Raw genomic sequence first — 26,580 nt, forward strand, 5'->3', positions numbered from 1 at the left:
GGGATCCCAAGATTCTATCACCATCTATGAAACACAAATGACAGTAACAGCCAGAAGGATGGGAAATTTTGCTGGCAGGTATTCTGTTAATGAAAACCAAGGCATATTATGGGCACAAATTATTTGCTCAGTGGTATTTATAGACTAACACTTTGAGGATCTCCAAAGTCCCCTCATTTTTGAAAATAAAAGCACTTTGTTTCCTTTTAAGTCAATGAATGTCTTCTGGCTCACTATATTACCTTTTAATCTGAAAGCTTTTTTCCCAGCCATCACAGCCTAAATGTGCAAAGACAGAAAACAAGTGACTCTTTCGCAATGGTCCTAGAACAACAAACAAAAAACGTGAACCAGGGGAGGCTGCCACCTCAGTAATAACCATGTGCAACCTTTTGTTCTGTTAATAATAGTCAAACATGTAAAACCTGTCAAAAAAAAAAGCTGAAGGTCTCTTCTCTGAGACACTCTGAGGTCTTGGATGTTTGTACTCTTTCTGTTTCAGCATGACATGCATTGTCTTTTTGGCACTGTGATTATCTTTGCCTCGTTGTCTGCCTCAGGAAAAGATATCATTTACAGTGCCAGGTGCCACCTTTGTGACTCTTTAGGTATCAGATAACCTACTTAATGCTGGCTCTCCAGATGTTGAGAAATTTGGACTTCGCTGCCATGTGGGACCTTCATGGCAATGCATCCACTGTCAGAAAGGATTTTTTTTTTTTCCCTTCCCCTCTCATAGTAGATAAGCTTTATAGAAAAACATGCCAGTAAGACATGAGGCAGGCAAAAGTAGCACAACTGCTACTGCACTGTTACTGTTCTTTTTTCCTCTCCCTCTCTCCAGAGATCCCCTGCCTTAGTTTTTCTCCATCATTGCACTAGATTTATTGCTCCAGTAAATTTCTGCAAAAGGAGAAAAAGAAGGTACTTGAAGACCCTGGGGACTACCAGCACGGATCCCCTGGCCCCTCAGCCCTGCATCGCAACAAAAGCGTTCCAGAGGGTTCAATTGTTTCACCAGCCCTAAGCCAGAGCAACTGGGATGAGCAATGGAGGGGGTGGGGGACAGACGAGAAGGAAGAGGCTGCGTGTTTGGAAGAACAAGAGGGAAGAACCCTCTGGAAAGAGTTGGGAAGCAGGGCTGGGGATATTCCTGGCCCCAAGGGACATGTGGATAACAGGAGGAGGAGCAAGGGAGGAGTGAGGCAAAGGCTCACATCTCTGCTAGTGAACAGTGTGCCCATAAGAGACCTGCTCACCTTCGGGGAATGAAGTGGTGATGCCCTGTCCGTTACATCTTTTGTTTGACTTTGAATTCAAGTGAAACATTATCTCTCTCTTTTCAGATATTATTTAGCTTGGCTGTGTGCTGTAGTGGAATACAGTGCATGACTGTTTTACCTCTTTCACTATAGTAATTTGCACACTGAAAGAAGGAGAGGTGTAGCAATCCTGTGAGATGGGCCATGGAAATGTCATACCATGTTCAAAACTTTACTTAGCACCACTGCGTGCTTCGTTTAAAATCTGACAATCCCCATTCTCACATTGCACTTCATTTAGATCTGACATTCCAGTTACCTGGAGCAAGTGCTTTGATGAAGAGAAACTTGGAGGGTAATCCACCAGGACACATTAAACTGTTACAAGTCATAAAACATCTGCACCCAATGGCAAGCTATAAAGCTGAATGGATAAAGCTATTAAATGCATAGCATTGCTGGGCTGAATTCTTCCCCCTGTGAGCACACTCAGCCGGTTCACACACAAAAGTTTTTCCCATGATTGTATCATGAGCAGCTCATATGATTATAATTTCCAGTAAGGAACATTGCTAGCAAGAGCTGAGTTAGGACAAATTTGCATGCTTCTGGTGAACACAAAACAGAGAGCATATAAGATTCCTCCAGTATTTACTGAGCATATGATATGAGATGTCTTTTCCCATCACATCTGCTATACATCTTTATAAAATGATGAAAACACCAAGACTAAGCTAAAATGAAATAATACTCAAGGAGAATGGAAAAAGCCACCAAAGCAAGAAAACTGTGTATTTGTGAAAGCCATGGTACTTCTGAGTATCAACCCTTTTTATTCCATTCCTACTTCTGTGCACAGAAATGAACAGGGGAGAAGTGGTGACACCCAGTTCCAGCTCTGCTCTGAAGCTCAGTAGAGCCACCAGCGACCTGCCTGAGCTCAAGAAAAGCTCCTACACATACCCTGGTTAGCAAAGACCAGGCAGAGCACAGCATGAAAGGGTCCTGCTCTCTTTGTATCCAATCACTGTTACTGTCTTTGCTGGCTGAGACTAGAGGTTTGTGTAGGTTTCTGTGTAACAGCCTTACACAGACATGAGGTCACCCACCCAAGTATGATTCCAAGGGACCATATTTAGTTTTTAGTTTTCAGGAGCTGAAAGTAGTCCTCAAAGGGGAGGGAGCAGAGGCATTATCTCTATGGTCTCACAGAGTCCTGCTGATTTTGTCCAAGAGAGGTGACATTGTCTTTGATCCACTCATCTCTTCCTAGCACTGCCACCCAACACAGAATCTACTCAGTAGAAACCACACTCATTACAATTTGTAATAATCTCTTTCTGGTCCAACAATCACCACCATTTCCTTATTTTCCATATATTGACTGCCATTTTCAACACAAGAAACAACTTCTTGTGCGTTCACAGAGTCCAGTCTAGATAAGAATCAGGATTTCTGCTTCATTGATATGTTCACCATTTTCTTCCACTCAGAAGTAGAATGAAGAAGAAATACATTTCTTGCCAGACAGATTCTCCAAACAAAATCCTGGTGAGTCAACTGAAATTCTGTTTCCATAAATCAAAATTCCTTTCATCTTTACCAGTGACAAATTCTTGACACTGAAGATTAATTTCCTCTACAAAACTTCGCACTTTTTACAAGGTAGCATTTTCCCAAAGTAAAATGTTAAACTGAAAAATGGCCATCCTACTACACCTACCATATTTCTGGGTAATCTTGTCTACAAAAATTAACAGCTACCACCTCTAGCCTGGGTAATTGCTTAAGCAAACATTCATTCAGTTACTATCTCTGAACAGGCAACTGACAAAGCTGTCTTTTTGCTATATGTCTATCTTCTTTAGATCAAGCAGAAATCCAAGGCTCAAGTTCACTCAAGCAGCTTCCTTCATGCATACTGGACCACCATTTTGCCTGTATGAGATATTTACACTTTGGATTTTCATCTACCACTCAGACCACCCCTTAGGTTTTCATTTGCAGGGCATATTTAAATTTTGCAGATTCTAGCTGCATACCATCTCCAGGGCAAGTTTTACACTGCAGACATCTGCTCACACAGGTAAAGCAAGTACATGAGATAGATTGTGTGACAGTATTCCTATACTGAAAGCAGTATAGGAATTTAAACAGTATAACATTGCCTCAAAGACAGTATTCCCATATTCCTGTCTTTCATTCCTTCCCATACCACCACTAGTGGTATTCATTGAAATGTACATTAAATTCATTACAATGTTCATAATAAATGTACATAAATGTACATAAAATTCATTAAAATTTCAAATAAGCATCTTCATGTTTTCTCTCATGTTTTCCTTTCTGTTTGGAAGAAGTTTCTAGTTAACAAATAAATTTCATTAAACTATTTAAAATTCTTTCTTAGTAACCTCTCCTGCCAATCAGTCTGCAGAAAGATTTGGCAATGGTTTAGGTACCGGTGTGATGAAGCCACTGTCTGTTGTATAGACCTGCCTTACTGCTTCTTTAGATTCCTCTATTTGTCTCTAGTGATTTGCTTTCACTTACTTATACTGTAGGCTTTTTGCAGCAAGTCTTCCCTTGGGGTCTTAGTCACACTGCAAGGCAACTGGTACTGCTCCTGAAAAAAGAATTATTATTTGAATAGAGAAGAGAATCGGAACCATTGTGTCTGGATATTCCAACACAGCATCACTCTTTTCACAAAGACACGTGATCCCAAGCAATGTTTCTCACACTCCTGTAGTACCATGCAAGCATGATGAAACATTTGTCCTTTGAGCATGGCACAAACTATTCACTTATGAATGCCCACTCTCTTGGAATGAACATATTTTGGAGTGTCACAGATAATGTCATTCACTGTTAACCCTCCAAGAAAGGAATGCATAGTACGTGTTGCAATGAAGGCATGAGCTTCAGTTACTCTGGGAGCCATAGCAAGAAAGTTCTTCAAATAAAAATAACTTGAACATGCATACCATAAATTTTTAAAAGTATTTACATCATGTCTATGAAAAATACCTGCATTTTTTCTAAGATAAAAAAATTACATTATTATTATTATTATTAAAAAGATACACATTTTTTCTATTGCCAGGTCCATCTGATGATACCTGTGCACTAATTCTAGGCTAGAGAGATATTAGTATATTTTGATTGGTTTCAAATGATTATCCAGACCTAAAGAAGAATATTACACATAAATCACTCATCCAAAATCAAAAGGTAAGGAACTTGCAGAAAAAAAATGTTGGCACTTGGAATACTTACTTTCCTTAACAGTAACATTGTTTTCATAAGATTTCCCTGTTCTATGTATACCTGTCAGACTTTTGTCATTTTGTGTAAGGATTATTCTTTTGTACATCAACTTAGGGTGGCATCACAGATCTCTGCAACATATATCTCACTGGAACTTCTATAGCTTAAATTTTCTCAGCAGGTTGGAATAACATATCCTTGATCCCTGAACCTGGATAGCATTTTGCCTAAAAATTGCCTAAGTATACCATATCGGTTTAGGGAATAGCATGATTTTACCAGTCTGGAAATCATTTCAAATATTTCTATTTGAGTGTCTGCCAGACAGGGCTAATTTTGTTATACAGTAATCTGGAAAGATGCATTAGGCTCTATTTTACCTTTCTCCCAAGCCATTGTATAGTTTAAAGGTATGTTATAAGAAGCATTCCTGTACCTTTTCTATTTTCTTTTTCTGCAAAAAACAGTAGCCCTCCTTGTAAAACCATCTATTAAAATTATTTTAATAAAATCATGTACCCAGCCTCAACAATGGCTTTACTGGCAAAACTTGACAAAAAAGTGTGGTCTGCTATTCTATTAAAGGAAATGGGGTCCATTCTCATGTTCTAGGACCAATGTGATTTTAGCTTCAGCAGACCATTGCTTCAGTTTACTGAAATGTAAAAGGAGATGAGGTAAACCATCCATTCTAGTGACTGTGAGTGAATTAAATTTAGCAGCATGTAACATGTCAGTTTTGCTGGTGTCACAGATCTTTTACTAGATGTGTCCTAATAAGCAAAGATCCAGAAGAGATGACTCAGACCACCTCTAACTCAGTTTGAGACCTTGACATCAGCTTAAAAATTTAGTCTATTTTTATGTGTCCAATGGAAAAACTTTGAATCAATAATTTGTTTTTTGTCTTGGACTAACATTGGTTGGACAATAAAGAAAACTAATTCCTAGTATGGAGTCTAACATGGCTTACCTTTCTTTTGTGTCTTTAGGAAGCAAACACGTTCCAATACAGGTTTTTAAACAAAAGGCCTCCTTTTCAGGGGTTCTAAGCATGAGTAGTTTCTCAGAATCAGAGTCACTGAGCTGGGAAGGGACCTCTGGCGATCACCTAGTCTGCACACCCTGCTCAGAGCAGGATCAACAAGCACAGGTTGCCCAAAACTGTGTCCAGCAGGATTTTGAATATCTCAAAGGATGGCACATCCACAGCCTCTCTGGGTTTGTTCTAGTGTTTGACTATCATCATCACAGTAAAAAAGTTTTCATGTTGAAATGGAATTTCCTGTATTTCAGTCTATGCCCGTTGCCTGCCCTGTCACTGAGCACCACTGAAAAGAGTCTGGCTCCCTCTTCTTCATTCCCCCTCAATCAGGTATTTATATAACTTGATAAGATCTTCAGTTGAAGTAGCTTTATGAATTTAGCAAAATATGTGAAAATATGTCATCCATATCCACATTATATGACAAAAAAATTTCACCCATCTATACTAAGTACATCCAGGGAGGTTTTTTATTTATTCCATGTTTGAAACTAACTTGATGTATCCTACCCTTTCCATCCCTGATTCTGAAATTGCTGGGGCCAAAATAAACTTGCCTGTTGGAACACCAGAGTGGAAATTTAGTTTAATTCTAATTTTAATTCTAAATTTTTATGTATTTTTTAAAAAATCTAAGGTATTAATAATAGTACTCTGATATGCATTTTTCAAAATATATGATCCTGGCAAAGCCCATGGAATCCCTTTTAAATAAGCTTAAATACTAATCAGTGTATAGAGTCTGTAAATCTTATGAACCTCCACTTCATTTCATTGTAAATCTTTTTGTTTTCCAATGTACATTTTACAAAAAGGTAATACATCAAGGACCACCACTTTTTTAAAAAAGACTGGCCAAATACATACCTCAAACTAAGCCTAAACTGGTCCCCTTCAATTCAAAGCCATGGATTTCAGAGAGGCTTTGTCAGAAATAAAAAGGGGATTGAGAATGTGTATAAAGGAGCTTTCAGACGAAAGGCCATATACTTAGCTTCGTTTATAGCTTTACCTTCACTTAGGTTTATATATATCTCCTATCTCTCCCTGTGAAAAATAAGTCCTGCATGTATTTCATTGCACAATCAGTGACAGAATTATTGCTTCTGTTAAAATATGAGTACAGCTGAACAGTACCTGCAATCCTTATGAGGATTTCCTATTCGAATTAATATACTGGAGTTTGCTTGAAGTTCTATTGAGAGGACCAGTTGCACATCCTGAATTACATATGGAAGAATGTGACAAAATAGAAACTACCCAAATGATCCCGTCTTGACATCAAATCCTTATTTATTTTTTTAATCTATCCCTATTTCACACAAGACAGTCCAGACACATAGAGCAAATTAACTAAGAGCTCATATAGATGAGTAAGGGGAAGAACTTGGTGGAAAGGATATTATTCAAATTGGTAGGCTTGTATTTCCAGACCAGAGGTGAAAACCAGGGACTTAGTTCTCCCACTTAGCACAATGGAGTTTGTGATGCAAACTCTGGGACCACACCTTCCCTCCCCACTTTTTAGCTTACGTTTAGGTCATACCTTCTTGCACATGACTTTGCTCTTCCAGATGCTTAATATATATATAAAAGAAACAAACCAGCTTTTTTGGCTACAACAACCCACAAATAAAGGAGGTCCCTAGGGAGTAATCTTCCAGTTTTCTAATTTCTATTTTCCTTTGGCCACTTCTTTGTGTAGTGCTATATATTTTCATTGGTGGTACTGAAAGATGTGTCCCCTTTTCACTTCATCTAACTGCAAATAATAATGCAAGTTAGGTCATGACCTACAGTCAAGAAATTTCTCTAGTTAGTGAATGAGCAGGTTGATTATTCACTATCGTTTCTTCAAAGATTTGCAATGGAATAAGATTTTGCTTGGACCACTATTCAAAATCATGGGTATTTGTGTCAAGTCCTTCTGTAGGAAATCTAAGCTTTCCAGGTTTACATACAACACAGACCACAGCTGATTGAATGCACATCAACTCATTGAAAATAGGTATTGATAAACTCAAATACGAAGTTGTGCACTTGTTCATTTGCAACACCAGTTACCACTCCTAAGTTAAATATCCCAACAGACTGGTTTTTTTTTTTCTCGCAACCTATTCAAGCTTTAGAACTTCATTACTCTAGAAGTGGGGAGACATCCCTGAAAGCAGAGACCTTCCAAAAGACTGTAGAGCCTACACTGGATAAGCAACTCCACATGAATCCCAGTGCTCCAGCAAAGCAGTTAATTCAGCTGTTGTATGTATAACCAGAAGAGTAATGCAGAAAAGCAGAGCAGAGTAGTTAAGCTCAATATAGGATACTGATAGGAGTAATGCTTATTTTTCATTTCTGGTGCTCTCATTTTATTGTTGATGCACTGGCAAAGGTACAAGGAAGAGTCACAGAAATGACCTGAGGACTGAAGGAAATACTTTACAGTAAGAGTTAAAGAGCTCATTCTATTTAGTTCATCAGAAAATATGCCAAGAGATTAATTAATCACAGTGTATAAGTACTTTCATAAGAAGGAATCACCAATTACTGAAAGCCTTTAATGTAATAAAGAAAAAAAAATCAGAAGCTGAAAACAGTTCTCAAGAAAATTCAGGTGAGGAATTAAGCACAGAGATTTGATTGTGAAAGTGATTAACCATATGAACACCCAGCCAAGCGAAGAAGAGGACTCCGTCTCTTGATGTCCTCAAATCATGATACCTTTCTGGAATATGTATCTCTCTCTCTGGAAGATGCAAACTCTAAAATGATAAATTATTAGAACAAATTAGCTAACCCTTTCGCAGATAGTTTGGTGTAACTGTGGCTGAATGTCATCTATGAGTTTGTATGTGTCTTTGAAATGGAGGCAGAAAAAAACCAGACTAAGAGAGCAGCAGACAAAGCCAGAACACAAACTGGGAACGCAGCCCACAGCCAGGCCAAGAGAAAGCTGTTGGGATAAGTGCTGATTAGAAAAGAGCTCAGAGCTTTGAGGAAAGATAGCATCTCTCCCCATTTGATATTTGTTGTACTGAAGAAAAGAAGCCTTTGTACATTTTTTAAACAATAAATAGGATTTTAGCATCAATTTCTCTTTCCTACTGACTTAAACAACTCAACAGAATCTGGATTTCTGGCTAACTGCTCAAGTCAGAGAAAGATAACACTGAGTTTTACAGGCTCAGTACAGGGAGTAAGAGGCACATTTCAGAGGCCTGTGATCTGACTAGAAACTTTCATGATCTCCTCAGTCCTTTAGTCCTGTGAATCTATGAGTTCTCTGAATATTAGTTGATATGCCTTTACTGCTTAATATAACAGATCTGAATTGGTAGCTACAGTTCTACTGCTTTACATTCCTAATGCTTTTCAGTGGAACTTAACATTGACAGCATATTAAGATGCTCATGCAGTCAAAGCTGATACAGAGAAAGGTCTTCAAAGTTAATTTCTTTTCACTTCATCTCTAAGTGTGTATCATCATTTCCCAGGCTAATTTGGAATTTTCTTTTCTTTTTGCTATTTTGGTCGCTCCAGACAGTTTTGCATTACATTTGACCGGGGTTATCTTGGTTATAGGATCTTTGTTCATCTGTTAAAAGTGTGCACAATCGAGAGGCACCCTTAGACTGAGCAGATCAGCATTGTGTGTTCCCACCGAACTCATCTCACTTCAGCTCTGTCTCAATAGTCCATGAAGCTTGGCTGTTTTGACGCATAACAGGATGACACTAATTCATAAAGGCAGAATTCATTGGGTAATATTCCTATCATTTATTTGATTATTTGTATGTTTTTATGCCTTAAATTATTTGACAAATCATTCTTGACAAGATTTGACAAACTCTGTAAAGCTCACCAAACAGTGTTTGATTTGTAAAACATTGTTTTAGATATTAGTTTACTACCTTTATTAAAATGCATAACTGGGGATTTCCATGTGCCAAGCAGTGCACATCAAAAGATACCTGTTATTACTTCTCACCCACAATGCAGATACAGGAAAAATTTGACTGAAGTACCAGTGTTGGTTTGGAAAACTTAAAAGAAGAGGGTTTCTCCTGAAGTTTCCAGCACTTCTGGTCACAGCAGCACACTACAAGATCAGCCTTTTTTTGCCATATTTCAGGTGATTCTAATTCAGTTTTCCAAATTAAAGTATGTCATTCAAAATCTGCAAATGCCATTCTAACTAGATAACTATATCTAATCTGGTGCTGTGTCATCAAAGCCTCTGAACTTCCAAGTCACATTCATTCTCTCTTGATGCAAAAAATATATAAAATTTTAAACAGCCAGCTCTGCAAACTTAGCCTTGGTTCCAGCTGTCAGGTGTGTCTTTTGGGGGTCTTGCCACATAGTCCATTGTAAGACTTTGCAGTCAAATTTTGGTCTCTTACTCCTGTGCAAGACTATTGCCTTCCTTGGCAGAGCCAAAAGCCAAAATAAATCCATGTTAATTACTCTCTTCATAGGCTTAACAGCAAATGTTCAAGTCTCTCAGTAATAGTTGCATCGGCTCGGCAGGACTAAAGAGAGGAAACAGAAATACAGATTTATTTCTATGCCACTAATGTGAATAAAAATGGTGGACTAAATTCAAGGCTCGAATGGATTGGATAAGAAAATGCCATTTAAATTGTAAAACAGCTCTTGAGATTCTCCAGAATGGAATGTGTTCCTGTGATTCTTAACCAAAAAACCAGAAGGAATGAGGGTGACAATAATATGGTTTCCCATCTCTATCCTTCTGCAATGCTGACTTTCACATCACTGATAGTGATGCTAGTAAGGGGGTTGCACGAATGAAGCCTGTAATTACATTGTTTAAGCAGTGTTATATTTTATAATATTTTCTTCCCATAATCTTTAATGGAATACAGATTATAGTTGACTCATGCTAAATCTATGACTATCAATAGGTAGAGCCTGGCACAGTAGATACCTGTTTCAGCTATGCTTTAGGACTGGATTACGTAACAGTACCCGCAGTCTTTTGTTACTTGTATCATCCTTCCTGTTATGTGGCATCTTTCACACTACTCATATCCACATCTTGCACAATCTGAAATGCATCAGAGTCCTCTATATCTTCCACAGCCAACATGTAGCTTAGCATCAAAAAAAAAGCATTATTAAACTGATTTGCCAGGGCATGTGATTCATGCATATAGGAAGCATTGTGAGAGCTCTCTGGAGATGGGAATTTCCAATCCTTAGAGAATTTTGAATTTGTTTTGAATGAAATCAGAAAATTTATTCACCAGGATTATCTAAATATTCTTTACATTTCAGACAAATCAGAACTGAAAGTAAAATAAATACTGGTTCAATTTGACAACTTCACTTTGTTTTAATAATATATATAGTACACATGTTAAAATAAAGTATTTCAAAGTGAAGAAATTACAGTCTTCATTTTGACGCTGTCAAAAACAAGGCAGTTTGAATCTGTTACAACTTTACTCTTCCCTTTTTCTTCAAAATGGAATTTCAGCAAAAAAGATTGAGTTGTGTGAAGTGGTTGGATTTATATAAAACTGACTTTCTCTGATTATTCAGCCAGAGCTCCTCCAGACAGCCCTAGTTAATATACACAGAAAGGAGCCAACAGAACAGGAAGATGGTTAGTGACTTACCACTAGGCATATTGTACTAAATGGCTTTAACACAAGAAGAAACAAATATTCTTGAGTACCATACTGTATTGATTTAGAGACTGATTGAAGGGTTATCTAGCAGTCTGTTAGGGTCTGCAAAATAGATATCTCTTGATGGTATCATTTTGGTCTAGTTTGCTTAAGAGTATTGCATAGCAGTTGCTGGAGTTCAAGAATATATTTTAAAATTGTGCTTAGCACTTGAAGTGACGTCCTGCTCTGAAAACTCAATAGGTGAACATGTTACAAACATGCTATTCCTCCCAATAGACAGGATCCTGATTTGTTGACATCATCATTATGTCTTTATACATTCTATGTTCATGTGTAATTCAGCTGTTCCAATACAAACAGAATCACAGAATCATATAGGTAGGTTGGAAGGGACCTCCTGAGATTGTCTAGTCCAACCCCTCTTCTCAAGCAGGGTCACTGAGAGCTGGTTGCCCAGGACTATGTCCAGTTGGATTTTGAGTATCTCCACAGATGGAGACTCCACAACCTCTCTGGACAACCTGTTCCTGTGTTTAACAGCCTTCACAGTAAAAAAAGTGTTTTGTTGTGTTCAGATGAAATTCCATGTTTTAATGTGCGCCCATTGCCTCTTGTCCTGAGCATCACTGAAAAGAGCCTCACTCCCTCATCTTCATTTCTTCCCATCAGGTATTTATACACATTGATAAGATCCCCTTCAGCCTTCTCTTCTCCTGACAGAAGAGGCTGAACAGTCCCAGCTCTGTCAGCCTCTTATCATATGACAGATGCTCCAGTCCCTTAGTCATCTTTGTGAGCCTTCACTGGACTCTCTCCAGTATGTCCATATCTTTCTTGTACTGGGGAGCCCAGACTCCAGATTTGTCTCACCAGTGCTGAGTAGAGGGTAAGGATCACCTCCCTCAACTTGCTGGCAACACTACTCCTAATGCAGCCCAGGGTGCTGTAGGTAGAGGAAGCTGTCTGTTGTGACTGGTAGGCAGCAGGACCTCCTGTAAAGAATATGACTACCTGAAAAAGCTTACTTTTTAGTAAGTAAAAACTTAGTGGGTAAAAACACACTACAATAGGGCAGACCTGAGTACAGGTGATGAACAAGTCCCAAACCCAGCTCTGGCTATTGAGCCACAGTGGTGTGCAGAGCTTCTGGGGTAATTTACCTGTGTGACCATGCAGAACTCTCTAATGCCAGTAATGAAACTAGCTCCTCCTAAGCCACACCAGTCGTTCCTCCTTCTCATGACAGACTGTATGTGGACAAAGCCATAGAACATACCTGCTTCTACAACTGGTAAAACAACTGGACTTTTGTTTTACACATTTGTGCTACAACAACCAGTTAAGCTTTGACTCATGAGCTAGGTTCTAACTTAACTGATGTATTGCAAGTACTTTTTTCTTAATGACTTCTTGGAGGAAAATTACTAGTTAAAGCTAATCTGTGGGCCAAGCACCCTGCTGTCTTACATTACTTCTGTTTATTTAAGTGCCTAATAGGCCTGCAATCTTGATCATGGTACATCTAGAACATTTCAAGGATTTTCAGTGGGGTCTTATTGACTCCAGACTACATCAAGTGAAAGGCTGTGTGGTGGCATATGTCATTTGAAGGTGAGAATGATACACATTATTTTAAGGAGCTCTTCTTTTACTGCTTTTTTTTAATTGTTGCTATCATTATTATTACCCAGCATTATGCAAGAGTCAGTAGATTCATTCAGTGAAGGTTTTTTGCTTTTCTAATCTATCACCAGGTAACATTCTTGAAAACTAAGTAAACAATGGACTAGGTCAGTAACCAGGATGTTTGAAGTTACCACAGGTAACAGCACATTATATCAGTTTTGTGACTAACACATACATTGGTTAGGCCCTACCTAAACTGGCCAGAGACAGTTAGTGGCATCTTTCAGAAAACAAATACACACAGAACACTTTTCATAACAAAAGAACTCTCCTTGAAGATGAACAATCTTTGGTAAACAACCAGCCTGTATTTACATTATTCACCATTTTCACCCAAGCATTTTTTCATGTAAGATATACAAGATCTGACAGTGGATAAATAACTGTGGGGAAGAGAAACCCCATTTACACTGAGATTTGGAGCCATTTTATGATTTCAGTAAAAGATAATTTTTGAACATGCCTTGCATAGGAAAGTAGCACTACTGTTTACATGGCCTGATACATATTCTGCCTGCATTTCATTTAGGAAATAAACATGTGCTTCTTTACCACCCAAACTTTAATAAATTTCAGGGGAGAATGGCTCTTTTTTCAACTGTGACTCATTCTTTGCTAATTCAATCAAGCTGGAGCTGACAAAACAACGAAGATTTTGGAGGTATTTTTACCATGTTTGTCACTCCACCAAATGACGGTGCAAAGTTCCCTTGTCTGAATTTCGATCAAATACTTACCAGGAATGCTAAGCCTTTCAGAATCCCATTGTACCTGTTTCATGGCATGTGAGTTATTTGCTTTCATCTCCCCTTTACTGTATAAAAGAGGATCTAAGGCTGTAAAAACTTCAATCCAGAGATTCATGCAGCTGTACATAACAGATCCTTCCTCTCTCGTCATTGCAGCACAACATCAAACCAAACAAAATGTCTCAGAAAGCTACAGTATTTGCAGTGAGGCTGTCACAGATCTCCTTTTTCGCTTTTAAAAAAAGTGGCTGAATGCCCAGCACCTGCCTCCATACTGACATTTTCTGAAACACTAAGGTAGAGAAATCAACGTTTGTCAATATCATCTCAGTGATTTGTTAGAAACAATGAAATGAAAAGCCTCAGCCTCTATCCTTGCTTCTGGAATACAGGATTAAAATAAAAGACACATGATTTTATTGATTTAATGAGGGATGGGGGCTTCAGTGGAGCAGCCCTTGTGATTAGAGAACAAACCATGTTTGCAGGTCTCACAACCAGTTCTTCCCCATTTGCTTGGCTTTCCCCATTTCTTGGGAACTTGTTTATGTATTTGGCTGTTACGATGACCCACAGAGTTCACTCCTGTGCTGCATGAAGCATTCAAATGCCTGCAGTGATTTCAGTCTGTTTCTCTCAACAGGGAAAGAAAGAAAGACTGAAGGGATTGCAGCACAGTTCTGCAAACTAAAGAGATGAAGAAGAGCAGATAGGGAGAGAGAGGAAAAAAACTTTTAAAATGTTAGATGAAACACAGCAACAGGAACAGGAATAACACCTCCTACCTATGAAGTAGGCTGTGTGCAGAATGCATTAATCTCTTAGTATATTTTATCAGATAGGAATCCCTCCCCCCAGCTATGAACTGAGAGGTAAGCTAAAGGAGTTCACTCATAGTGTTTTGTGGTAGATTGATCCATGAACAGCAAGTTAATCTCCTCCCTTAGACCTTTTACCTTTGTTCTTATTTTTCTTAAAGTATTCATATGATATAAAATGACATTTTCATATGGTAATCTCTCCTCCTTGTAGCGTTGCTCTTCAAGATTAGCCAGAGTGATGAAACACAATGAACAGTGCCTTCCCAGGAAAACAACAACAAAAAAAAAACAACAAAAAGCAAAACCAAATTGAAAACTAAAATTCATTCCTTTTTGTCGATTTGGCTGTGTGATAACAGTAACAGAGTTACCGAGGCTTGATGTATGTAAATATAACACAATGGATGTAAGCTTATGTCATAAACACCTACAGTAATAGTTCTGTGTACATAAATACATATCAATAAACCAGATATACAGCATCTACTTCACCCACAGATTAAACTTTTTCAGTTCCCTCCAGTGCTACTGTCTCTGGGCTCCAAAAGTTAGAAAGAGCCAGTCCCTGAGCACGCAGTTTCCAAATCCAGCCCTTCCCCCTCCCTATTTTGGTTTCCCCAAACTGAGCTGCTCTCCCTCCCCCCAACTCCTTTTCTCTCAGTAGGCGAGTGAGTCTGAAACCAGGGGGCAAAATAATTTCTTCCCAATTATCTTAAGCCATGCAAAATAACCTCTCTCTCAAGGGCCGATGCTAAAATATGCACACAGTTCTGATGTCTAGACAGTTATGAAATATAGGTGTAGGGCTCTGCATATGCAGAAGAGAAATGCATCCCAAATGAAGTGCATTTATTAAAGAAGTATAATCACTGGGATAACTAATTACGTCAATACCACATAGTTAATTAAACCCATTATAGTTACTATTCCCATGGAGGGGAGGTCAGACAAAGCAGCCGTCCCCCTGACTCTGCTGTGCTAACAAAAGAGAGAGAAATTAAATATATTAAACAATACTTCTCGTTCAGGAGTTAGCAGGGCTCATTGAAAGAGCTTTAAACTAGATTTGAAGGGAGAAAGGGATAAAACCAGGCTCACTAAAGATAAGCCTGGGGGCAGCACGCCAATGTTTGAGGAACGGTGTGCTAGGGAGGTCCTTCGGTCTGCCATCTCAGTGGAGGCAGGGGATGGAGATCCATGCGGCAGCAAAGATGCAAGGGTTATTGACGTGTTAGAAACCACTGAAGCGCCTGAGAATGGTCATGTAGGATTTAGGGCTTCTCCCCCCAAAAAGGTGGCGGGATCAATAGCTCAGCTGAAAAGCATCTGCACCAATGCATGCAGCATGGGCAACAAACAGGAGGAGCTTGTGCAGCAGGAAAACTATGACATAGTTGCCATCACAGAAACATGGTGAGATGACTCGCACTACTGGAGTGCTGCAATGGGTGGCTATAAACTCTTCAGAAGGGATAGGCAAGGAAGGAGAGGTGGTGGGGAGTGTTTTGATTGTCTCGTTTAATGATGGTCATAATAGGGTTGAGTGTTTATGGCTAAGAATCAGGGGGAAGGCCAACAAGGCAGATATCATGGTGGCACTCTGTTACAGACCACCCAACCAGGATGAAGAGACAGGCAAAATATTCTATAAGCAGCTGGGAGAAGTCCCACAATCACTAGCCCTTGTTCTCATGTGGGACTTCAACTTAATTACTGGTGAGAATGGTCTCTGGCATGCATTTTGCACAGATCACCCAAAACTCTCCCAATCAATTCCTAGGTATGATTCAGAAGCTAACACAGGAACTATTCCAGGTATGCAGTTAGACATATCTAACTCTTTCCTCCTTTGGAAACCAGCAAAATTTAATCATATGGGTACAGCCAGACCATGCCAACTGGACACAGGGCCAGAGAAATGGCAATGACACTGTTTATTTTACTATACACAGGTAATTCCATTTGGATGTGACTTAACCATTGGTCCCTAGATAGTCAAACGTCATGTCTTGCTACTTTACTAACTTAGCCCTTAATTTCCTGAACTTCCACTATTAATACTTGAAAAAAAAAACCACATTTCTATCATGTCAAAATGTTTCAGAGATATCAGAACAGGTTTTGAACTCATGATTCCTCCAATTTCTTCTTGCTTTTGCTTAAGGTTTGCTGCCATAAAAACATACCTTCCAGCAAGAAAACTGTGTGATCCAAGGAAATAATAAGCAAGTCCTACACGGTTTGTTTGAATTTTTATTTGGCAGCTAGGCAGAACGGGCATTTAAGGAATGAGTTCTGCACTAAAGCGGATAGAGTAACTTTAAGGTTCAAGTTATTGTTTTTATTCTTCTATGAAGTCTAATCATACACCGTCAGAAAAAAGTGACTCTGAATGATTTTTTTACTGTTGTCACATAACAGTTTCCTAATCCCAAATAGGACAGCTGTGCTTGTCAAATGTTTTCACGGATACAAGAGCTCAGTTCCAATTCAAACCAAAGGCAGACCTGTGTGCTCTCCCTGTCAGAGTGCTAAGACCAATTAGAGAGAGCACCAGACACCTACCAGAGTCAGAACTCACTGTGGAATTAGTGTTAGTTACTGGTGTTTTTAAAATGTTCTTTTGAGAACCCAGGTACACTAAAACTAAGAAATCTGAAATAAAGAACCTTACTCTAAAACTGTAAGGCATCAGGGAGTACCTTTTGCTAAAAAAAAAATTGATCCCACTGTGTACATTCACAATGCTAAGAAACTTCTTCTAGCTTTCTGCCTTGAGGCACCAGGTAAAGACCTGCCAAGACTGTCTCTTCGGAAAAAAATGACCATCTGACTCATTTGCCCCAGAAGGACTTTACTTGTCACAGAGCCTGCTTTCAGCATATGAAGCAGGAAGACACTAGCCTTGAACTCTGTCGGCCTGTTGCAGGAGCTAATAGAGTGAAATGATGTATATAGAAAGGCTACGTTAATTATTATAGGCCCTGTTGTTTTTCAGTACATGTGATCATTCCTGTTGAGGAAGGATCACTCACCCCTCCACTTGATCATCCTTCAGAAGTAAGAGGAAATTATGTGCTGTTATCCTCTGCGGAAAGTTCACCTATACATGTCAAGGAGAAGCGGTGATCAGTGATTTCCAGTCGCTTGGAATTATTTATATGAAGAAAAACCTACTAACCTTCTAAGCAGCAGATTGAAATTGTTGTCATCACTGCTGAGCATAGAAGATAGTCCAAAACTCTTTTCCCCTACAGCTCCTTCCAGTCAACAAGACAAAAGAACGCATGCAGAGTAGAAGGTGGCTTCATGCCTTGCTAATAGCACACTAAAGGGGGCCCGTCTGTAGCAGTAGCACAAATAGCCAAGCCTTCTTCCTTCAACTTTCTGGTTTTTATTCAGGCTGCATTTTCTCACTGCTGGAAACGCTGCTGACCTCTGAGCAAGCCCAAATGCTACGAATAAAAAACAATTGACATTCCTAAAGGTGAGCTTGGAGACAACCTGTCCAGATTCTTCCGTGTGCACCATCCTTCCTCTTTCAGATACAGACGTCAGCTCTGACAGCCTTCGTGATGAATGGGCTGGGTGTTGACAGCTGAAGATGAGGGGCTCAGACAGAAGGAGAAATTGCTGAGACTGATCAAGTCCTGTGATGCTGACTTTACAGTGGGAATAAGCAGAAGAATAAAAGGCAGCTAAACACATTTTCTGTGGCTTTCAAATTCACCTCGAGCGGTCATCCAATTTTCCAAGATGTTGGTGGTCAATCTGTCTTGCATGTAGACAGGAGTGTGACCACACTGTTGCAATGCTATCATTAAAGGTTAAAATGCAGATGAGATGTTTCTAGTTCTAATCAGCCAATAAACTCATCAGCATTATAGAAAAAATGAGAAAAAGAAACTGAAAAAAAATCAGCTTTCCTATTCCCATTTTCACTACAAAGACTGCCAGTTTGCCATCAGTTGTGCACAAGGAATCTGCACAATCAGAGACCAGAACTAAGCCAGGCGGAGTCAACAGTAAGGTTTCCACTGGTTTTTGTGAACATTTCATTGGGACCTACTGCCAATATCATTAAGAATGTGAAGCCCTAAACTCCCACAGACATGTATCAGGGATTAGGCATGCACATAATGGGGTAGGATTTGACCTAAATGCTTAAATTAAAACTCAAAATTGTTCATCAAAATTTAAGAAACCTAGTCTTTCCACATCTAGACAGTTAACTGGAGATGCCGTATGGATCATTTATAAAAAACATATTTACCGTGGTTAATTCTCTCTGATTGAGTATCACATGCACAACTTGAATTCAAGACTTGCACAACTGATAATGTCAGAGTAGTTCCTTTATATCAACTTCATATGCTAATGATTTGCCATTGAAAAATTAAAATATACCTACTTAACAAAATACATTCACTGAAAGATGTTTCATAAAGGTGGTTGTCTAATAACAGTTTCAAACACATCCATACCACAAAAAAAAGAAAGAAAAGTGTGTTACTTTTAAAAGATCAAACAATAGCATCATCAGCTTAATTAGACACAAATTATAATAATTTCTCTCAAGACATGCAACAACTAAGAGTCCTGAGCCCTGAAAGCATTTAGTCTGTATTTCCTTCTCTAAGAATGGACCAAGGACTGTCTGGGTAAACCTTTATTGGTCAGCCATGGGATACCTGGCTCACAAAAATAATTTCTCCTTCACTATCACAGTGATACAGTTTTATTCCGCACCCCGCCCGTGGGTGAGAGGACTTGCACAGACATTGTAAAAAGGTGCTTTCATTTTTGTTAATGTCACTGTGAATAAGCTCATTATCCATAACAATGTCTAAGGTTTTTCTGAAACCTACTGAACTTTTGGCTTCTCCTGATGCCTCAAGATCAGAATCATCAAGATGTGGGCACCACACTGAACATAATTTTTTCCATGCAATTGCCACAGATTTGTGTGGAAATAACTGCATGAACAAATGATCAGTTAGGTCACTAATAGACTGTTTGCACCTGCAAAAACCCAATTTGTTTTCATAACCATGGTAACCACATTTTCATGGAATCTCTTTTATTTTTTTAACAAGGCTTTTATGTGTATTTGCGGGGGGAAGCCCTCCATATTTTGTGATACACCTAACCAGACAGGCAAATTGGATATTATTTGAAAACTGCACTATTCATAATGTGTTAGACATTGCCACTCAAGGGCAGCTGAGACCAAGCTTTATAAATCCCACCCAATAAGCTTATTTTAATCGAGCATTTCTGTGCACAAGCAAAGTTAGTGAAAGGTGCCAAAGTAGAAGTGCACAAAACCAATGTTCCCTATTTAAAGGAGTGGTACAGCAGCTGTGGAAACTTTCCCTACACTTCCATGCCAATTTGTCTCATCTCCAAGCTCATTGCTAAGCTTAACCATGTTGCTGATCTAACCAAACTGATGCATGTCCAAGTGACAATTTGCATGTGCAACTAAGGGATGTGTACACAACCTGCATGGAGTTTTATGTTCATTCATGCACAAGCTTAATTTGAAAAAAAAAATAAAAATTAAACCATTTATTGCAGCCAGTGGGGACCAAGCTTTTAAGTGGTGATTCATCAAGTTCCCATTTAGTTTTATGGGCCTGCCTATATTTCCTTTTCATTTGACTATGCTAGGGTTCTGTGTGCCATGGCAAATATTTGACAGCTTGCTCAGCAGGCTCTGTGCTCTGCAGAGCTTGCACAGTGCTACCTATTATTAATTGGTTTCAAAATGCATTGTCCTGTAACCCAAACTAAGATGTAACTATTATACCTGTCATCCCAAAGTATGCAGAAATAAAATATTTGCAATTAGTTCATGAAATCTTTGTAAGTTTGATTGCTTAAGGCTTCCAAGTTTTAAATAAATTGTGTAAAAATACTTATCCATGTAAAAGCAAACCTGATTGTCCCAAGGCACCTGCATGTTATATTCACTTCATTTGCCTAATATAGAGTGGTCTAGAGACTTCTGGAGCATGATGACAGAGTGCTTAGTAGAAAGAACACTTTATGTCTATGCTATTATAAAGAACCCTTTTAACCCATTAATCTTAAGGCATTTCACAAGTACATGTTAAGCTTCACAACTCTCCTAACACGGAGAAGCCCAAAGGAAGAAGAAAATCAATTCATGCAAGCAACACCGATGGACAATTCTTTCTGATGAAGGTGTCTGAAATGATTGATGGCAATCACTGATGCTGTTAGCTGAATGATCTCATGATGAGGAAATTCAGAGAAGTTGCTTCTAGAAAGCAAATGACTGAGCTCTTGTCAAAAGCATGCATCCAAGCTTTGCACACACGAAAGAACTGGAAGAGGCACAGCTGCCACTAAACTGAGAAGGGAGATCCATGCAAGAAGAGACTTCAGCAAGCTTTGTCCAGATGTTTGACCCAAAATTTGCTGCTATACTCTATAGCCACTGGTAGTAGCCAGCCCTATGCCTGTTGTTGAAGAGGTCTTTGTTGAAGATCTGTTTCCAGACTAGAAAATAAAACATTCATCATGCTTTCACTTTATTGGTCATTTAAATACTCATCTAAGGCTTCAAGCTATAACCCATTTTTGAAGTTATTACAATCAGAGCTTCTTTATTAAAGGGCATTTTAGAAAATGAATGTCCAACATGTCTGTGCGACAGAGGCAGTTAAGTGTCATTGTTTACTACATTTAATTCTCAGGTGCACTTTAGGAATTCCAAAGAATTGCTTTTAAAATGCTTTAGAACATTAAAAATCTGATGAAAGTAACTTCTCCACTGTTCATTTAGTAAAAAAGACAACTGATCTTGACATTTTTTCTTTACAGAGTTTTATAAAGTAGATATTCTTAAAAAAAAAAGTAATATAGTTCAATAAATCACTTCTTATTTATAAATAGAACCATATGTATGGTCACCCTTTAAAATTTTGCCAGCTGCCTTAGATAACTAACTTAATCACAGTATTTGTGAATTGTAAATAGTCCCTGTAGTAAGTTTGGAGCTATTTAAGAAACACTGCAACTAGGCAGAGATCCAAAGCATACTGAACTCTGTGGGATCCTTTCCATTGAATTCAGGAGAGTTTGCATTGGGCCCTTATTGAATTAGCTCTTTTCCCAAGGCAAAGTTTGCAGGTTTCAAACATAGCTCCAAAAGCTTCTTCCCCTGTCCTCAATGCTTGTAATTAAAACCTGACCTCTACCGAAAATCACTGAGTGCACCGTATCAGAATCAGTGGATATTTCAGTGCATTATTCAGCCAAGCTTCCTGAAGACTTGTGAATGGACAGAATACATCTGATAACACCAGATACTGCACTATGTACATATGTATATGTATATAATGAGGTAGCTTTACCACTACTGAAGATGTTCCCATTGCATGTTACAGCAAGGTGCATGTTCTAATAGGCAATTCCAGTGGGAGCCAAGCTCTGCAGCTTTGTGTCACAGTTAGCCAATTTATTACTTAATACACAGAAAGAAAGTGAAAGGCAGAGCAAATGAACTGTGTATTTACTATTTTTCATTTTCAGGGCTGGAGAAGAGGAAGACACAGCCAGCAGTACTTGGTGACAAAGGGTGACATTCTGGCGCTGGATATTCTGGGCAAACCCTACTCTGCTCACAGCTCACTGCAAAGTGAACTGTTGCAGTTCCCATGAAGTATATTTAATTTGGTCATGCAGCCCACTGACCTTGCTACCAGTGAGAAAAACAACAGTGCTGTCAGTCATGCTTCAGGCAAGTAAAACAGCTAACACATTCCTAGTTTCTCAATATGTCCCAGTATGGGCACACATACACATACCCGCACACACTTCAACGTAGCCTGAACCAATACCGTTAAAAGTTCACAAGTCAGTATGTAGTAAATGTGGGTATATAAATATATTTATACATACACACACACATATGCACATAAAAATTTTTCAAATGTTAACTGTGCTACTGTAAATATGGAAATACATGTTCATTCCCCCTTCAGACTATTTCCACCAAAAATGCTTTTAAAGAATAAAAATCTGAAAAAGTAAATACTGTTAATTTTTACTGCCATTTTCCTCCTACCAATCATACTGTCTTGACTTCAGCCTATTCTTTTCAGTATCTAGACTCAAATAAAAAAAGATTATAATTATTAGACTTACTTTGGCTGGAGAAATAAAATGAAAAAGGCTCCTCAAAACTGAAAAATCAAACGGTGAATTAGATTTAATATTTAAGTTTAACCATCACTATACTAATGCTTTGCAGACCACCAAGCTAATAACTGCTTCTGAGAACCTCCAGAGAGAGGGCAATCAATAATGAGATTTTGCAAGGGTATTACTGGCTAAACTGGGGCTGCAGAGGACCCACCAGAAATCAACATGGAGAAATCCCCCATGGACATCCCTTCTCATCGGGTTGCACAGTGGTAGTAAAGTAGTTGCTATAGAAGCCTATAGGTTCTATAGAAGCCACGGAGACAGCAAGCTCTGCATTGTCTGTACCCACCAGTGAGAAACGGGCTGTGTGAACCACATTTGAAGCCAGGTCAATAGCTACGTGCCTATAGAGGCACCCTCTATTAGAGGTCAGGGAACAACCTGTCCTGGCCATGGGAATACACAAGCAAGATGTGAGGTTTCAGCAATTGCAGCAGACCAGGAGGACGACAGTCAAATTCTGATATCTGCTAGATTTCTGTGCCAAATCTAACTGGGTTTGTGAGGTTGGGTATGTGTTGATTATGGTCTCCAGATTCCCCACAAATCTCCAAATTAATACCTGAATTTGTGGCTTCATGTGCTGCTTGAGCATTTCATTCGACCTCAGTCAACCTCATTTTCCTCTTTCTCCTACTCCCAGAAAAGAGATTATCATATTCCCTGGGACTCTCAGGTACCTCTGAGTCACAGACATTTCGGTACAATGGTCCTGAAACCTAGGAGCTGTGAAGTTTTATATGAATACAAAGTTTGTTCCACACAGAAATCCCAAATATCACTGAAGCTGGTAATTGCTACTGCTGGGAAAATGTGGGAAAAGCGTCAGGCTGATGTGCTTTACATACTTCATCCTCAAACATACCTGTTTCACCAAATTTTCACTCACAGATGCCCAGGCAAGGGAACAAATTGGGATTAACTGCTGGCTGTGGGTTGTGTTTAATTGCTGCCATTGCTGGTGATGGCCAGACACAGTTTAGTAAGTTATCAGGTCTCCACACTTCCTGACCCCAAGAGAACCTCAATTAAAGAAAAATATTGATTTTTTGTGTTGCCAGTCAATCAGAACCAGACACCAACACACAGGTAGGAGCAGTTGCCTTTGCACAGCTCCTTCCTAACAGTGTGCTCTTTCAAGAGGCCTCCCAAGCTTTATGGATCTCAAATTCCAGATGGGAGCATTTAGATCCTGCAAATTATTGCTTTGATTATTGCAAAGTATTGCTGATGAAAAGGGTGCGTATTGAAAAAATAAGTCCATCGTTGCATCAGTAATGCTTTGATTTGGCCAATATTTTACAGATAAAACACCTGCCTTGAGAAACTTACCTTGCTTATTTGACATCCTATTTTCCACTGTGGCGGCATAACAAATGCTGACACAACGTCAGAGAATGAGGGCAGCACAATAAGACACGCACACAACTGGATGTAGGGAAGACAATATACTTCATGTCAGATTAGGTACCTGATGGCAAATCTAATGTTCTGTAGCTGGTCCAGCTGTTTCAGATGGCTTACACAACTGATAGAAAGCTATTCATTTATGTTTGTATCAATGGATAATTCATAGCAGGTCTCTTGAATAATTTGTTTTAAGAGTACTTTAATATTTTTTAGCATTTTATTTCCCTTCTATAAAGATGTTTAGAAATATTAAGCATTCAGAATAAGATGAGGGAAAATTCTAAAAATTCCTTATCTCCCTCAACTTCAAAGTAACATTCTGATGAAGAAATAAAGGTATATGAATGCCAAAAAATACTTTCCCCTTAGAGTATTCACTTCCAAGATGACTTCCATGTCATTTTTACTCAGCACACAAGATTGGAAACATTTTGGACTCCTTTCAACTCTGCTGAGGCCAATCCAGATGTTGAGTGCAATATTTTTATTTTTTACTTTCTATTCACTCAACACGAGGCATCAGCCAAAATCTGCTTCTCTCCTTGTGCAGTCTTTTCCATTAGTACAGGGGAATATGTAAAATGTTTTCAGCTGAAACGTGCAGGAAGAAAAGATAGCCAGTTTATGTGAGAATAACTCATGAAACTATTAAATATTGCCAGCAAGGCACCAAGTATAATTACACCCAGTTGTCTTCCATTCCTCTGTACAAAGATGACATTTTCTCATTCCTGTTTTCATTTCTGATGCTTTTGTCATAGTCACTAGCAGTGAGAGAGACCAAGCTCCTATATATTCCAAATAAAATAGTAAACCTGCATTTTGAGTGAGGATTTAGAAATCTGGAGTGAGGTCTAATTGATGACTTCTAGAGTGCACAAATATCTGTTAAGGAGTTTCCAATTTACACAGACATTCTGCCTGAAATCACTTTGTTTCTCTCCCCTAGATACCATTCTTAATGTGAGGAAGTAAGGGAACAGGGGAGGAGAAGAGGGGAAGAGGTCTTTTGGCTTACCAAAATCCATTTACACATAAGGACCTGCAAGAAATACCACCAGTTGAGACTGAAGGATTTGAACTAAGCCACCCCAGTGCACAGACAGAAGCCTGCAAAGTAGAGGAGAAGGAAATTTTATTTTCTGAGAAAAAAATATTTCAAGAAAGTAAGAAAAGCACATGCTATAGTGGGGAATGTTTTTAAAAGCCTCTTTCAAATCATCTTGGCAAATAAAGTTTTGTTTGGTTTGGTTAAAAGCAGTGTGGCTTATGCCTTTGGCATTTAAATTTACATGCTAATAAAAGTGTGCTTATAAACTTGAATAACCACACTGCACAGTCCCAAACACTGCACCCCTGAATCTAAAAGCTGCTACTGCCAACATATGTATATTGTCCAGATCTCTCCATCTGCAGTCAATTACTTTCCTTACTATGACCAAAAATCCCAGTCCTTTACAGCATACTCCCAATTATTAAACTGCAGTTCTGCTCTCCAAAAATCCAATTTTTTATCATCTTCCCAATTCCATATCAAATGCATTCAGTCTAATTATGGCTTTTCCATCAATTTGCAAAGCTTTGCAAATCCACCCTGCATTCTCAGAATGAAGTTGAACTTTCTTCATTTCACTGAACATCCTCAACAAAGAGAGCTGCAGACCAAGGTAACTCCTCATTTACACCTGTGCAGCCCCATTGGCTTCAAATTATACTTTCTGCTACCCATGTATAACTCAAATTTCAGTGCCTTATTATTGGTGCAGTTGATCGGAACATATTAAACAGTGTTGACAATGCATAATGCACAAGAAGAAATAGATTAGTTTCCTTACATCACATCAAAGGACAAGGATTGTTAAATAAAAAGCTGCTGTTTTCCAGATCACTTTTCACACTCCCCACGTAATTTAAAGAGCTACCCATTGTGCCTTATGATTGTGTTGTCCTTACTGAAAACAAAAAAGTGTTGTTTTCCCTACAGCTGCATCTTACCTAATCTGGAAAGCCCTAAGGGTTGCTGGAAAACACAAGGTAGAAGTTGCCTTTACTTAGCCAAATCAGAAAGAGAATAGAGATTGATTGGGTCATTGCTAACTGTGATTCCTCCAGACTCCGTCCAAGTTCTTCAGAGTGATAGGTTTCCACAGTGTCAGAGCTTAATGCCCAGTATCTTTCAGAACTCATACTATACTTGTTATATACAGATATATAGAGAAATAAATAGAGAGGAAAAGAAGAAAATTCTGATAACCTTCAAATAACATCCTTTACATCACTGAGAATTTTTTTCAGGCTTAGGCTTCATTATGAGAGCTTATAAATGCCTTTCTATGTGAAGTTCCAGCTGAAGAGACCGATCATCTGAATAGCTTTATTTTCTGGTAGACACATGGATGGCAGAAAGCCTGCTAGTACTCAGAACTGATTTAATCAGTTTTCAGA

General features: G+C 38.8%; 1 long non-coding RNA gene across 1 annotated transcript; it reads right to left on the reverse strand.

Moving 5' to 3' along the window:
- On the reverse strand, positions 1 to 25,245 carry LOC138685853 (uncharacterized). Its single transcript, XR_011325237.1, has 4 exons — positions 25,154 to 25,245; positions 24,058 to 24,153; positions 3,816 to 3,888; positions 1 to 83 (listed from the first exon to the last, which is right to left on the reverse strand). It is a non-coding gene; the product is annotated as an uncharacterized lncRNA (long non-coding RNA).
- Between the last annotated feature and the right edge of the window lie 1,335 nt (positions 25,246 to 26,580).

The sequence above is a fragment of the Haliaeetus albicilla genome, chromosome 7 (genome assembly GCF_947461875.1).
Source record: "Haliaeetus albicilla chromosome 7, bHalAlb1.1, whole genome shotgun sequence".
Taxonomy (NCBI): domain Eukaryota; kingdom Metazoa; phylum Chordata; class Aves; order Accipitriformes; family Accipitridae; genus Haliaeetus; species Haliaeetus albicilla.